We start from the raw sequence: 16,345 nt of genomic DNA, 5'->3' as shown, positions 1-16,345 counted from the left end.
GTAAAAATGTCGTAGTTTGGAGATGAGATGTGTTGAAGAGAAATATCATCATTTTTCATTTTACAGTAATTAAAGGTATGAGTAAACCTGAAAAGTGTTTGATTTGGTGAATAACAAAATTTTCATGATTTTTATCTAACTTATCATTAAACTTTAAGTTAGTTCCTCAATGAAAAAAGAAGAAAGTAAATATAAGAAACCTTCATTGGTTGTTCTTCATTCTCATTTTCTATTTTTGTTAAATTAATAATCTTTTTAATATCAACTAATAATGAGCCATATTCTTAATAACATTAGTTAATACTGTAATACCCCTAAAAAAAAAAAAGAAAAAAAAAGGGGTGGACGGGCCGGCCCGAAAAGACCGGGCCCATCCACCATATACGATCGTGCCTAGGGCACGATCGTGGTAGAGAGGAGAACGGGAGAGAGGGCGGCGATGTTAGAGGAGATCGCCGGAGAGACGAGCGCCGGAGGGAGGAACCAGCCGGCCGCGGAGGAAGCCAGAAGCTTTTCCCTCCCTCGGTGAAGATCCCCCACAAATCGGGAGAAGAAGTCTCGGATCCGTGCGTGAAAACCCAAGACCCCTCCTCCGATTCCTCGCCGGAAAGTCGCCGGAACACCCTCATCGGGCCGAGGTAAGCATGGCTTCGTCCTTTGCATTTTATTTGCCTGGTTTTGGGTTGGGTTTCCTGGGTTATGGCCGACGGAATCACCGAAGAAGGATCCGAAACAGGGTACCCCTGTTTCGGCTCCTCTCCTCCGGATTTTGCCACCGCCGGCCGCCGGGTTGGCCGGGATTCATGGCAGTAGGGTGGACCGGGTTGTGTGGGGGTCGAAGAGGGTTTTTCGGGCTTAGTTGGTGATCAGGAGTAGTGGATCCGAGGTTATCTTCCTCGCGATCCCATCTCTTTTTCTCCTTCCTCTCGTCGGCTGGCCGCCGGCCGGCGACGACGGTGAGGTGGCCGCCGTCGGGTGAAGGCCGAGCCACCATCCTGGTGGTTCTTCTGTTGATGACGGAGGAGAGGGAAGGGAGGAAAAAGGGGACCCTGTGTATGTTTTGGGGGGGGGAAGAAGAAGAAGAAGAATGAGAAGGAACTTCTCCTTCTCTCCCTCTCTTGGTCGGTCACCATTGCCAGCGACTGCGACAGTGGCAGCCGGCGATGGTTCGGCCAGCGGTGTTGTTGGGTTGGGGACACAACCACCATGGCTGTTGTCCTTGGATCAAAAAAAAAAGATTTGAGGAAGGGAGATGTATTCCCAACCATGAAGAGAGAGGAATCATCCCTTTATGTTGGTCTCTTCATCGGGACCGGCCATCGTCGCCGGCATGGCTGCGGCCACGGCTGGCGACGACATAGGCCGATGGTGCAAGGTGGGAGTCGGGCCACCCCGACTGCCCTAGATCTGGAGGGATTGAGATGTTTGGGGACCTGGTGATGGACCCCATAGTAGATATGAATTATGGTTTAGAATATTTAAATATTAAATAATTTAGTTTGTGATTTATAATTGATGTTGTAGGGGAAGAGTCAGCGGTGCCAGGAGGTTTTGATCAGGGGACTCAGCACCCCAGCTCGTAGGTTGTGATCCAGATCTGTATTTGAGTCTGTCTACAATTTCTGTAAGGATCCTTGTACGCCAATCCTGCATGATATAATATTTTTATACTTAGATATGTATGATATGCTATAATCCAGATAAATCAAGAATAGTTTTATATTAAATTATATTTTGATCGTGTTGGCTTGTGGTTGATACTATGATCGTATTTGCTTGTGGTTGGTATCATGATGGATGCATGCATGCGCATAACCTACACCTACATAATTGGACTGATGGATGTGGTGCTCTAAACTAACCATGTGATTTTGGTTGCCCCGTCACGGGCTGGAAACGAATTTGATGTGTTAGTTTAAAGCCGGAAATAAATAAAAAGAATTTGATGTGTGGATGTAAACTGGATTGTATGAAAAGGAACTTTGGGTTTATCTTGTTATTATGGCAGGCCCCGTCACAGGCTGAAAATGTGGTACTTTGGTAGGCCCCCTCACAGGCTAGAAATGTGGAACTATAATGTGCAGGCCCCGCCACAGGCTGAAAATGTGATACTTTGGTAGGCCCCATCACAGGCTAGAAATGTGGAACTATAATGTGCAGGCCCCGCCACAGGCTGAAAATGTGATAATTTGGTAGCCCCACTACAGGCTGAGAAATGTGACCGAGATTTGGCCCAAAGTCGGAAAGTTAATTAGTCCGGATCAAGTTAATATAGAATGAAAAGAAAAAGCATTGAAAATATTAATGAAGATTTATGAGCTATCATATGCTATATCATTCTTGCATGGTTGGACTTTCATTGATATTTGACGTACATACTTATGTTGATTATTTAAGGCCTTTTGATAACCGGTTTATGATTTCATGAAATGTGCATCGATTTGTCGTGGTTTTCAAATCTATATTATTATTGTGTTGGTGTGGATGTATAGGGATTCTTACTGGGCTGTAAAGCTCACCCCCTCTTCTTCTTTTTCTTTACCAGAGTTACATGATGCATTGATTTGGACAGGATGGGCGCAGAGTGCGAGTACCCGAGTCATTAGTTAGTTGGTTTGTTTATCTTTCTTTGATGTTGATGAACATTTGAAGATCTTGTAATTGAACTAATTTGTTTATTTGGACATGTTGGACTTGTCTATTTGAATTACTAAATTAATTGTGGATTTATTGGAATTTTTGATAATCATAGGCCTTGCATGATCTCTAGGGCACTGCTCTAGGGCTCATGCGGCCGGTCGCATTCCGGACCCGGGTGCTGGGTTCGCGGCGTGACAAATACGATACCATGAATTTTAAGTTATTGTAAGATATGCATTTTTTAACCCTTTATTAAGCATTATATATACTAATATTATACATGATTATTTTGAAATCAATTTTTTTTTTTTATTTTGCTTATCCATTTTTATATTGAGAGTATCCTCTAATCTATCTTAAAAAAATATGCTTATTGTCTCAATAACTATCCTTGCATGAATTATTACATGTGCCTAGTGCAAACTCTTTCTCTCCCTCTCCCTATCTCCCATAGGATGGGGATCCTACTCTCTTACTCTCCACACTTAGTTAACCACCCTTATCTCTCTCCCTCCCTCCCTCGCTCTCTCTCTCTCCCCCCCCTCTCTCTCCCTTCTTTGATCGAATATGATTCGATTTTAGAATCAACATAACTTTTTTTGAGACCATGACGCTCTAGGACCTTCTATACTATACCCACCTGATCCACAAAGGTTGAAGTTGTTGGAAGTTAGGTATGCCCCAAAATCCATTTGCCATATTGAGCATATTATTTTGAGATACATCATGAATAACTCTTCTAAACATGGTCATAAATAGTTAGAAGATTGCATCGCACATGAGCTTTTAAACCAAAAATGAGTCTACAAGTGACACTACAAACAAAATGACTAAGTGCAAATTTGGGTGTGTTTGCACTAATCAAAAGTGATTATGGATCTAAAAGCAAATTTTGAGTGTTTGACTACAATCCAAAAGTAATTTTGACCATGTTAAAGATCTTCTGATGTTTGGGGAGAATTAGATCATTTTGGACACTTGAAGGTTGTTAATAGATAATGACGAGGTTAGGCATTACACTCATATAGCTTCTATTATATAAATGTTCAATAATGGATTGGAACGGCTATTTTCCCATGTGATCAGAGCATTGACTTTGCACCGGCATAGTAGATGTATTTCATACTGAACAATCATGACGTCAGACTATCTCTTAAAAACCACTATCGGACTTTGAGATATTGATCTCATATGGACAACATGCAATTAATCCCTAACCCGAAGCTATGACTATCAATAATAATTTTGGCGGGGCCAAACCTTGAATTTTGCTCTTGACAAGGATTGCTTTATTGCAAGTAAGGGGAAGGATTATTCCAACAAGAAATCCATCTATTATATGTTATCCATATCAGAACAAAGATACATTAAACATAGTCTTGGTACCAAGTAGTGGTTTAACTAAATAAATTTTTATATTATAATATCATTTTATTTTGAATGTAACAAAATATTGATGAAATTGGTTTTGTGCACATATCGGTCTTTTATTTTGTCTCTCATGTGATAGAGGTCTCTGATGGACTTTGAAATCAATGGGCTATGTGTTTGATAGTGTTAATACTCCTTCTAGTGGTTAATCGAGGATAAAGAAAGGTAGAAAGACTGAATTGTAGGAATAGTTGCTATGCGTGAAGGAAGATTTTCTATTTTATCTACCAAGGATTAGCACAATTATACATCTTTATATAGCTAGTCCATCTTCCTACATTGTGATTGTGGCACACCCATAAAGTATGATGATGGTTTTGTTGCTTTATATATTTATTTTGTCTGTGATTTAGCAATCCCATAGTTCCTTTCTGATACGATCAAATAAGGAAAAAAATGATCTTTTTTTTCATTTTTGTACTTTTTCTTTCATAACATAAATATCAGAAAGAGAATTTTGGTATGGAAAAGAATGGTTTGTGACGCTGAAATGTACCTCGGGACATAGTAATTAGAAATCAAAATTGACCTTAGAGTTTGACACTTGCACATCCTCCTTGATCTTTTCTTAGATCTCTTTTGAATTCTTACCAAACTCAAGCCTAGTCTTACTAATGAGATGAATGAGACCCATGGTATAGGGATTGATTCATGTGGGCTAGCATAAGAATTATGAGCATGGTGTTGTGGACTAGGCCTATACTAAACCCTAGATATGATTTCCTATGTAGCTGGCTCCTAGGGCTAACCTAGGTGGTCGACCAAATCTAGAAACCCTAGGATGGTCGACCATACACCATTATTCCCTAATTGCTAAGGTTTAAGCCTAATGGGCTGCCAACACCTAGGGTTTCCCGGGTTGGCATCATAGAGGCCTAGGATTTCCATCCTAGAGTCAACCCCTCCTATTATAAATAGGAGAGAAGGGGATGTAGGGTTTGAGAAATAAAGGAGGGAGGCATGTTACAAAGAGAGAGCCATGCCTAGGGGTTCCTAACAAAAGGCCTAGAAACCATAGAGTGCCCCCCAAATAAGAGAGAGAGAGAGAAGGAAGAAGAGGAAGAAAGAGATGAGAAGGAGACTACGGAACAATTCTTGGAAGGTCTGCACGGTGCGAGTATTCTGTGTAGTTTCTAGAGAAGTCTTCATCCATTTTATTCTATGTTCTTGTATTTTCTTGCCATCTCTCCGAGCATCAATTTGTCTTGTTATGCTTGTAATCTCTATTTTGTTGGTGCTTTATCAAAAAAGAGTGATATAGTTTATATTCTTCCACTGCATTATAATGTTAAACTACATTAGTGTTCTTTAGAAGTGAAAGTGAATTCTATTTGAAATTGAACCTCTACAACCATGCTACTTAGTCAAGGGGTGTTTCCAAGCAAGTGCCTATGGTATAACCAAAAAATTACTAGAAGGTAAAATATCTTTCTAGATTTTTGGGATACACTGCATAACAACCCTATTAAAAACTCCCCCCCCCCCCCCATCTCATTGTTAGTTATAAAGATCCTTATTATACATCATATTTTCATATAATGGTCTCAACAATAAAAATTAATATCATGAATATCTCATATTTAAAGTATGGACATGTTCAAAAATTTTCTTGATTATTCACTAATGGAGTCATCAACCTTTCAATCATAAATATGCATCATAATAATAACTTTTAATCAATATGGAGCTTCTCGCTTCGCTTTGAGCGAGGGTGTGACGTCGAGGATTTCTTCTTATTACGTCACATCAAGTCAAAGGTTGTTCATTACGTATATAATTAATGTGCAAGTCAGGCACTGTGCTTTCATCCAACAAGCTTAACTACTAGATGCTATTTTGACATCATAGGTGTACCATCACTACAAAAGAAATAAACTCTCCAGGCACTTTTTAGAGTTGTTACCAATGTTTATAAGCGTCAGTACTTTTCGTGCCAACACTTTCAAAAGCGTCGCAAAAGCATCGGGCAGGTGGGGGTGGGAGAGTTTCTTTCCGACACTTTTCGAAAGCATCGGCATTACCTGGCCCTGTACCGACGCTTTTTGAAAGCATCAGTAAAGGTCCTTTTCCTGATGCTTTAAAGCATCGATATAGCCCACCTTAATGTTTAGTAATTACCGATGCTTTTAAAAAGCGTCGATATAGGCGTGCCGGTTTCGTTATTATCGACGCTTTTAAGTATCGATATAGGTGTGCCGGTTGTTATTGCCGATGCTTAAAAGCATCGACAATAGTGATTTTTTTATAAAAAAATTATAAAAGCAATTTTTAAACTTGCATACATTACTTTCCAACATAACAAATACACAACCTAAATCACATTGATAACAAAAGTCACATCACAAATAGAAACTTTTTATTAAAAAAAATTATATTATCATACTTGATTACATTGTACTTCGAAAATATTAAAAACATACATGTCAAATTTCTAAAAAAATAATCTACGATGTATCAGGGGTTGACAGCATCATCTCTACAAGTAGATGAAGTATCAGCAATCTACAAGGAAAAGAAAGACACTTTAGAAAGTAAAAAATACGAAAGAGCATACAAGAATAAATTATAATTATGTAAAATATTCAAATAGATTTAGTTATTTACTGAAGAGGTAAATTTCTGTAAAAAAGATGAAATATGGTCAAGCTGATCCTGCAAAGATTGTATCTTCCATTATCCTTCTCAAAAATGGTCAATAAACTGGATCAGCAACTAATCAAGTTATTTTTTGAAACAGAAACATCTAGAAAATAATGAAATTAGACATACTATCTAGGTGTTGATCTGCTTTATCTAACAAAACCTTTTTCATTTTTACAACAATTATTATATAATGTAGATGAATGATTGATAAATCCCATCTTATGATGAAACTATGGTTGATTGGGCTCTTGAGAAGCTAAAACAAAAAGGTGCTTTAGTTTTCATTTCTAAGATGAAAGCACAGGTGTTTGGATTGAATGACCCCTAGATGGAAGGGATATTTGCAGTATGATGCTAAAGTTTACATATCCAATATCAAGGTTTCAGAAGATGATCAGTTGCTGCTTGAGGATGTAATATCCAAGATTAGAGTATTTGATTTCTAGGAAGAGGGATGTAGTTACTGGGACCAAGGTCTAATTAATACTATCGATATATTACAAAGATAATTAAAGATTATACCTTACTTTCCATGCACATTATTATTTAATAGCTAAATACCATAACAACTGGCTATTATATGCATTGTCGATCCCAATGTTGTTTAACTTTTGCACTATTCTATCATCATAATATTATATTTAAGTCAAATTACTCATTGAATCCAAGTTATAATTTATATGATAAATAATGAAAAAATAAATAAATGGGTAGGTCCATTGGGTGCAAACGATATCCAAGTTCAAAGACTTGTAGATGCATCATCAATGGCTCAAATCTAAATCCTCCATCTTCCCAAGGAAAAATCTGAATTCATCAACGTGGGAATTCCAATCATACAAATTCGTGTCGACAGCTCTTATTTTACCGGCATTAAAATAACCTGATTACTATGGAGTGTGCTTCTAATGCAAAATAGAGAGAGAAAATTAGGGATACTGAGGATCCTAGTGTGATTTTGATGTTTATAAAGCCGTTGAGGTCAAATGGAAGTACTAATGCTTTCAATTCAATTGATCTAATACATAAGTGAATAAGGAAGAAAGATTTGATACATCCTTGATACGCTTTGCTTGATACATTTAAAAGAACCTTCAAGAACACATCTAAAACAAATTATATTGGAAGAACTTGAGGAAAGAACTAATTTAGAGTTTAATATACCTTAGAGTCAAATTCTTTTAATTGAAGCTTAACTCTGTCATTTACATGCTTAATGAGCTTAAACTTTAATGTGCCAAGCATTCTAAGGAGAAAGAAATGATTTGCAATGTTATTACTTCTTTTATATGTTTAATGTGCAAATCTAACCTAAAGATGCAGAAAAACAGGGTTAGAGTCGACCCCATAAGAGATGGAGTCAACCCTGGCACAATTTGGCATACTTTGGCACATTCTGGCACAAATGGCACAAATGACACAGATCTTAGGTCGACCCAAGAAAAACTCGGGCCGACCCCAGCTTGGGTCGACCCAAGAAAAGCTCGGGCCGACCCAAGCTTCAGCCATCTGAAAATACAGCCTTTTGGAATTTACTGAGAGGGCCGACCCCAAGTTTTCTTGAGCCGACCCCAGGTGGAGCCGACCCCAAGTTTTCTTGAGCCGACTCCAGTAAAAGTTGAGTCGACCCCAAATTGAAATGTCAAGAAAGCAAGTCTCTGGATTTTCTGAGAGGGCCGACCCAAGAAAAGCTTGAGCTGACCCAAGTCTGATGAACAGTGGTTTGGGTCGACCCCAAAAAAGTTTGGGTCGACCCAAGCACGGGCAGAAGCATAACGGCTAGTTGTGCAGAAGTGCTTTTTGAACTTCCAACGGCTATAAATGGATAGTTTCTTCAATCCAACGGTCAGGAAGGACTATTTGGAGGTTGGAGAAGTATTTAAGAGGAAGTATTCATCAGAGAAAGCAAGCTTTTGAAAAGACATCAAGTGCATTCAAGAGAAAATCCTGGCAAGGCAAGCTTCATTCAAAGAGCCAAAAGGAAATGGTTGAGCAGATTCCAAGAGACATTAAGAGCTCCACCAACCCTTAAAGAGTGAAACAATCTTGACAAAGAAGAGAAGAGCCTTATTAAAGGGATAACTATATTCTAAACTCTTCTTTGTAGTTCATAATTGTTTTATTTGCTCTTTTAGGAGCTTTCATTCTTTACTTATTACTCTTGTTGTAAGGTTTGTTGGTAAGCCCGTAAAACCAACATTGTAGGTTGTTGGTAAGCCCGTAAAACCAACATAGGTTGTTGGTAAGCCCGTAAAACCAACGTAGGTTGTTGGTGAACCCGTAAAACCAATTGTGAAGGTTCATTGGTGAGCCCGTAAAACCAACATAGATTTTTGGTGATCCCAAAAAATCAAAGTGTAAAGGTTTTTGGATTGTGAGCCCGAAAAACAATCCAACTGTAATCCGCGGGATTATAGTAAATTCCCAAGGGGTCGCTTGGAAAGTGGACGTAGGTGCTTAGGAGAGCACCGAACCACTATATTTCTTTTGTGTTTGCATTGTGTATTGTCTTACTTTACTACAATTACTTACTCATCAATTAACTCGATTAAGGAATCAAAAAGTTAGAAAAACCAATTCACCCCCCCTCTTGGCTTGTCACCTTGGGCAACAAGTGGTATCAGAGCAGGTGTTCTATAATTCCTTGCCTTTTTGATTTTGACCTAACCATCAAAGAGCCAAAGATCATGACAACTCAAATAGATAGTTTTCTAGGAGAGGGACAGTTAATTGATCGACCTCTACTATTTAATGGCATAAACTACATACATTGGAAAGCACACATGCGTATTTTCATTCAAGCACATGACTATGATTTATGGAGTATCATAGTCAACGGGCTACAAGGTCTATTGGTACAATTAGAAAGCGTCTCACGAAACTCTTAGTACCCGCAAAAAAAAGGGGCGCTGGTACACAAACACTAATCATGATAAGAAAATGGCTCAGCAAAATGCAAAAGCCATGAATATTCTATATTGTGCATTAGATGATAGTGAACTTAATAGCATATCTTTTTGCATAACTGCTAAGAAAATCTGGAATATGCTTGAAGGTAAATATGAATGCACTAATATTTTTAGTGAATCTGAAAGTAGCTCTGAAGAAGAAGAGCAGCAAACTGAAATTAAAAATCCTTGCTTTATGGCACATGAAGATAAGGTATGTATTGGAACATAAAGTGATTTCTCATTCCAAGATAAAGTACATGCTAAAACTCAATCTGATTTTACATTTGATGAACTTCATTATGCTTTTTCTGATCTATACTTAGAATATAAGAAGCTTAGTTTAAAGAATAAAAAGCTAAATCAAAAAAATCCATCTCTTGCTGAAAGCTATGATATAATTCAGAAAAATAATAAATTACTTTCAGAAGACAATGAAAGGTTAACTAAAGAAGTTAACAAATTTAAGCATATAGTTGAAAAATTTACTATCAGCTCTGAAAAACTGAACTTAATGATAAATAATCAAAGAGCTAAATTTGAAAAGGCTGGATTAGGATATCAATCTTGGTACACCCAAAAATCCCTTAATGACATATGTGTTAAATCCTCCACTATCTATCCTAAAACGGATTCTAATTTATCTGATGAACCTAATGAACAAAAACAGAAAATTAAAAATCCATCATCTACTTATGTTAAATCTATGTTTGTTAAATTTAATAAGAGTATGCAGAAATACATTTCTTATAATTCTAAAACCTGCAAACTAATAAACAAAATAGCTATTAAGAGAATATGGGTTCCAAAAGTAACAATTATAGCTAACCTGCAAGGATCTAAAAGAGCTTGGGTTTCTAAGTTGAAAACCTGATCATTTTTAGCAAATGTGTCTAGCTACCCAAGATTCCAATGAAAGATGTTATCTGGACAATGGGTTCTCTAGACACGTGTTAAAGAATGGAACTTAAAATATAATTAAGAAGAGTGACCAAAATGGAAGAAATAATAAAATTAGTAATCCTTGCATCCTCTCATATTGAAATTGTAGCTAGTATTAATCATTTCTGTGATATAAGTGATACTTTTGATATGAAAAGAAAATATATCCAAATCACTCAATCTTCCTATATTATGCTTCAGTTATTGATGGATAATTTACTTAATCAATACTCTTAGAATAACTCTTTGAATTCTCTATATACTTGATTGAGAGTTCTTATCCTTGGCATTATCTTCTATTGATCATAAACACAAAAATGTCTACCTGGTATATTTTTTTTTAATATATGCATTAAGAATACCAAGATTAAATAGACTAGTTTTGGCATATAAAATCAACTCATACTAGTATGGACTTAATCTCAAAAGACCTTGTCATTGGTTCACTTAGATTAATTTTTGCAAGGTCAAAGTTTGCTATGTATGTCATCTAGAAAAATAAACTAGAATCATTTCTAAATCTGAAAATATTGTTTTCACCTTTAGCCTTTGAAAATTCTCCATAAGAACTTATTTGGATCTCTAGGATTGTGAACCTAGGAGATAAGCTTTCTAATTTTGTAATTGTGGATAATTTCTCAAAGCTAATATTGGTTTTATTCTTGGTAAAATATTTTCTGCATTAGCACAAACTTATAAAAGGTTTCAAATGGAAAAGGTTTGCAAACTGTTAATAAGGTTTGCACAGAAAATGGTATTGAATACAATTATTTTTGCACCAAGAACACTATTGCATATAGGGATTATAAAAATATAAAAATAGAAACTTTGTTGTGTAAGGACAATGCTTTGTGATAGCAGCTGTGATAGTCAATTTTAAAGACCACGCAATAGCACGTATCTAGTAGGATAGTGATTACGGGTATCAATCCACAGGAATTGGGGTATAGTTGTTTTTCTTAAAAATAAAAATATTTAAAAGGACGAATTTGTGAAGACTATTAAACTAAGCAATTTAATAAAAGAAAATACAATTAAAAGGCTATCAGTTTGAGGGAACCTAGGGCAAGGAATTCACCACTAACATCGAGACAAGGGTTATTTATATTTTAATTTATTCTTGGATAAACATGCAAATTGGCTACAAGCCTAATAAGCATTTGAATAAAATTTTACAAAAGTAATTTGGGCATAATCCATCTTCAGTTGGCATGAAATGTCTACTCTAATCTAAGGTGGCAGCACATTGCATCTTCCCTAAGCATGGACTATCTTATATTTACTTAGTGATCGTGAAGAACAGTTGTACGAAGATCATACTTAAAATCACAGAAATTAAATATGATTCAAAAGAAGATATTCATAAAAACAATAAGTTCATATAACCCCAAGAATATAAAATAAAATATAAAACCCGTGTCCCTTTGTTTGGGCTGTATCCAGCCCTGGAGAAGAGCTCAGGCTTCCATGCAGTGATAGACGGCAGCAGCGGCATAGCAACGGGCTTCCATCACGATCAGCTTCCTCTGCCTCAGCACTTCAATTTTTTTTATATGGGAAGTGTTTCCCGAAATGCCCAAACTATTCTCCCTCCTTTTATTTCTTCTTCTTTCCGTGGGATTTGGCCTGAGAGAGATGTGGAACCAACCCCAAGCTTCATCCGATCAACCCGGCTCCCTTCGGTGGGGAAGAAGGAATGGGAGCAGTCCCCCGGTGGGGAAAGAGGAATGGCCTTCTCGGTTCACGCCTGGGCCTTTTATAGGCTGCAACTCCTCTATCTCTCTTCTCCTGTTTCTTCACGGATAAGGATGGAAGCGGATGGATGGGGCTGATCCTGATGCGAAGAAAATATGTGGGGTTAGCTTGGGAGGTTGCCCGTGAAGCTCCGAAGAGATGGCTTTGTTCGTTAGATGCATAATGATCCGTGGGAGAAGGGATGAACTCGGAACAGGGGAGGATATGGTTCACGAACGGGATGCTGGGAATTTGAAGAAGATAAAGATGCGTGAAACAGGGAATGATTCATGGGATTCGGCAGCTCGGGCGTTGAGAGTGAAGGTGCTGGAAGCTTGATCTGTATCGCGGGAGAAGAGGGTGAGGCTTGGTTTTAGATGAATGTTGGGAAACAGGGGAGGCGTGGAGAAGATTTGTTGCGGATTGGAGGCGGCTGGCAACGGAATATCTGGATGCTGGGAGGAAAGTTGGTTTGATTCGTGGGAGATGAGGATGTTGAATAGATTGGCTTGGACGCTGGGATTAATCCGGGAGTTTGGTTGATCCGTGGGATAAGGAGCTGGGGACCCGGTTGGGAGATGATCCAGAAACAGGGAATGGGTCTCGGCTTTGGATAAAGATGATAGGAAATCTGGAAAGCTTATTTTGACTGGGATCTAGTGGAAGACGTTGAGGGTGTGGCCGAGTCGGAATGCAAGGGGAGATGCGAAATGCTGGTCCGTGGGTCTCGGCTCTGTTCCGGCTGTGGACTTTGGAACACGGGAGTTGGGAAGGACGTGGAGGAAAAGAAACGCGTGAGCTGGGAGATGATAGCGGATGGGATGAAGCTGGGACGTGGAGCATTTCGTGGGAGAAGCTCACTGCTAGGGACTCGGAAGGATGAGATTGGAACAGGGGAGCTGGGAGCGCATGGAAGTTGTCCGTGAAGAAAGGGAATGGTTGGATAGTTGGGATCTCTGTTCTTCCGTGGCAGATGCAGGGGATTGGAGTTTATCCGGGTTGTATTTGGACGTGGAGATCACATGGGATCCGGCTTTGGAATATGGATTAACGGGATGAAGAAGGGGAGTTGGGATGAACTCACGGAAAAGGAAATCCGTGAGCTATGTTCTTTTCTTCCGTGAAGGTTGGGATTTAGATTTGCTGGTGGTTATTCCGGAACAGCGGAAGAATACGTGTGGTTGCCATGAAGCTCGCAAGGATGAAGCTCATCCGGTTGAGATGCGGCTGGGAAATCTAGGAGGTGGGTCGAACAGTGACGTGGATGGGAGCTTGGTCATGGGGAGCATGGAGTTTGGATCAATCCGGAAGAAGTTTGGATGGAAGACGCGTACGGTTGCTGGAAGCTGGAATTCTGTTCCGAAGCAAAAACGTGCGAACGAGGGGATGACGTGGGGTTGAGTTGGGATCATTTGAGCAGGGGGGAGATGCTGGGATTCGGGTAAGGAAGCAAGGCTGGATTTATAGGACTCCGGCTCTATCTTGGTTTCGGGCTAAAGAAAGGGACTCAGATTGGTTGAAGCTAACACAGGGGAGGATGACGTGGACATGGGTTCAACTACAAACACGACCTGCATACATTAGACTCGACCAATAAAAAGAAAATCAATCAAACTTGAATAATTTATTTAAAATGAAATGAGGAAGAAAATACATTTTTTTGGTTAAATTTATAAAATATGTGAATTAAAATAATGATAAGTGCTATGAATAAGATATTAATTTGTACATTATTTAGCACTTATCACACCCCCCAACCTACATTTTGCTAGTCCTCAAGCAAAATAAAAGCTAACTCACTTTCGCAGGAATCGCGATTGCATTTACCGTATGCAATAAGGCTTTAAACCCCTAGGTGGCCCTAGTGGACGAGTTTTGTCTCGTGAGGGTTTCCGGCTCAGATACCCACAAACTGCTGTCTAAAGGATTTATTTTATTGTTTGATAAAATCTAATTTCAAATGCATTAACGCCAAGAATTTCAAAAGGACACAAAGTTTTAATTACTAAGTAAGTCCAAATCCTAAGTCAGTATGCAACTTAAGTTGAAGTCATTAAGTTTCCGTTAGGGAGTTGTAAGACTTATTTGTACTTGGGTGCCTGGTGAAATCTGGACCATACACAAGCTAAGACTTTAGATCTCCAAAATACTGCTAAAGCTAGTAGTTTCCAAGAATTGGTCAGATAAGACCTAATCACTGATTCAAAATCATCCTATCTTGCAGAATTTCGAGAGTTGTGGATGTTTACTTTAATACCTCATGGGCTTTATCTGTAATATTCCAGTTTACTCGAATTTTTACAATGACGGCTTTCACACTATCGTATTTTTCGAGGTCAATTTTATTTTTTTTCTCTTTTTTTTTTATTTTTTTTTATTTTTGTATTTATAAATAATTTATGCACTTTTACTCTTGTAATGATTCCGCCGTGTAGTGAGCATTCAGTCAACACTCCCACACCAGATGGCATAAGGTGTTGGGCATTAAGACTCCCCTACGGACCTATGCTCGGGTTCCTCATACAAGCCCGCTGACCTTTGACAATAGATAGCCCTTTTCGATGTATCTGACTAAATTCACTTCTTTTTTTTTTAATAGTGAATTAGATAGGTATGATTCATCAGGACTCAAGGTTGCTACCAGACTTAACAACATAATGTTGAACCTAACCCTTAGAAGTGCAGGCCATGTGTGTTGTGAAATTCCAAAGTAAAAATTATCTTACAGCTCGCTAAAAGAACTTTTAAAAAGAACTCAAATTGACTTACTGCTGACTATTCATTGGGCTTTTTAGATTTTATATACTTTGTGTGTTTATCATGTCAGCACTAAGCATAAAAATTATTATTATTATTATTTATTTTTTTTAGATGAAATACTTATTTAAAAATACGAAATAGGAAAAATTTCTTCAAAAATTCGAATCCTGTACCCCCCAACCTAGATCAGACATTGTCCTCAATGTTTTTTTTTACTTTAAACATATTATATTAATATATATATATTTTTATTATTATTTATTATTATTATTATTATTTTTATTTTGGATGAAAGAATGATGCATATGGAGGATAGAAGCATAGTACCTTAGTTGCATCAGTAATATGAGGACACCTGAAAAAAATGTGACAAGAAAATATACAAAAATAACCTATGAAAATTGGGTTGCCTCCCAACAAGCGCTAAGTTTAACGTCTTCAGCCAGACGCAGTACATCTTTATCAAATCATACCGGGTTCATGCGGAGTTCTCCAAGGAAGAAAATTCGTGGGAAACTGATTGTCGGGCAGAAAGTTGACTGCTTCTATGGCCTTGTCGATATCAAAGTCAAAATGGGCCAAGTATGTTTTCAGAGGGTTATCTGCCAAAATATAGGGAAGGGTTTCTTCTACAAGATAGTCCATTTTGTCTATTAGGAAGCACTCAACTTCCTTTGTAGGTTGATCAGAGGCACGAAATATATTTAACTTGACCTTCATATTCCCAAAGGATATATTCATCACCCCAGTTCTACAATTTATACTTGCATTGGCTGTAGCTAAAAAGGGGCGCCCAAGGATCACGGGGATTTGTTTCTTAGGATTAGGCTCATGTTCCATATCAAGGACGATAAAATCTACTGAAAAATAGAATTTGTCTACCTTGACAAGAACATCTTCAATTATTCCTTGTGGTATTTTTACAGATCGATCAGCCAACTGAAGGGATACCGAGGTTGGTTTTAACTCACCTAACCCAAGTTTCTCATAAACTGAGTAAGGTAAAAGATTGACACTTGCCCCTAGATCTAAGAGTGCTCGATCAATGAAATTATTTCCTAAGACACAGGAGATGGTGGGAGCACCAGGATCTTTGAATTTCGGTGGGGTGTTGTGTTGGAGAATAGAACTCACTTGCTCAGTTAGGAAGACCTTTTTAGGTACATGTGTCCTAGATTTTCGCTTTTGGGTACAAAGGTCTTTGAGAAATTTGGCATAGGAGGGAACTTGTCTAATAGCATCAAGAA

The 16,345-nt window shown here is 38.1% G+C and overlaps 1 long non-coding RNA gene across 1 annotated transcript; it reads left to right on the top strand.

Moving 5' to 3' along the window:
* Window positions 1-485: 485 nt before the first annotated feature.
* LOC120105745 (uncharacterized) lies at window positions 486-2,730 on the top strand. Its single transcript, XR_005508060.3, has 3 exons — window positions 486-638; window positions 1,525-1,624; window positions 2,546-2,730. It is a non-coding gene; the product is annotated as an uncharacterized LOC120105745 (long non-coding RNA).
* The last annotated feature ends 13,615 nt before the right edge of the window (window positions 2,731-16,345 follow it).

This window comes from Phoenix dactylifera, chromosome 6 (assembly GCF_051530095.1).
Source record: "Phoenix dactylifera cultivar Ajwa chromosome 6, Ajwa_hap1_PhDact_Kaust_v1.1, whole genome shotgun sequence".
Lineage (NCBI taxonomy): Eukaryota > Viridiplantae > Streptophyta > Magnoliopsida > Arecales > Arecaceae > Phoenix > Phoenix dactylifera.
The sequence above is the reverse complement of the archived record's forward strand: the minus strand, read 5'-3'. Positions and strand labels throughout refer to the sequence as shown.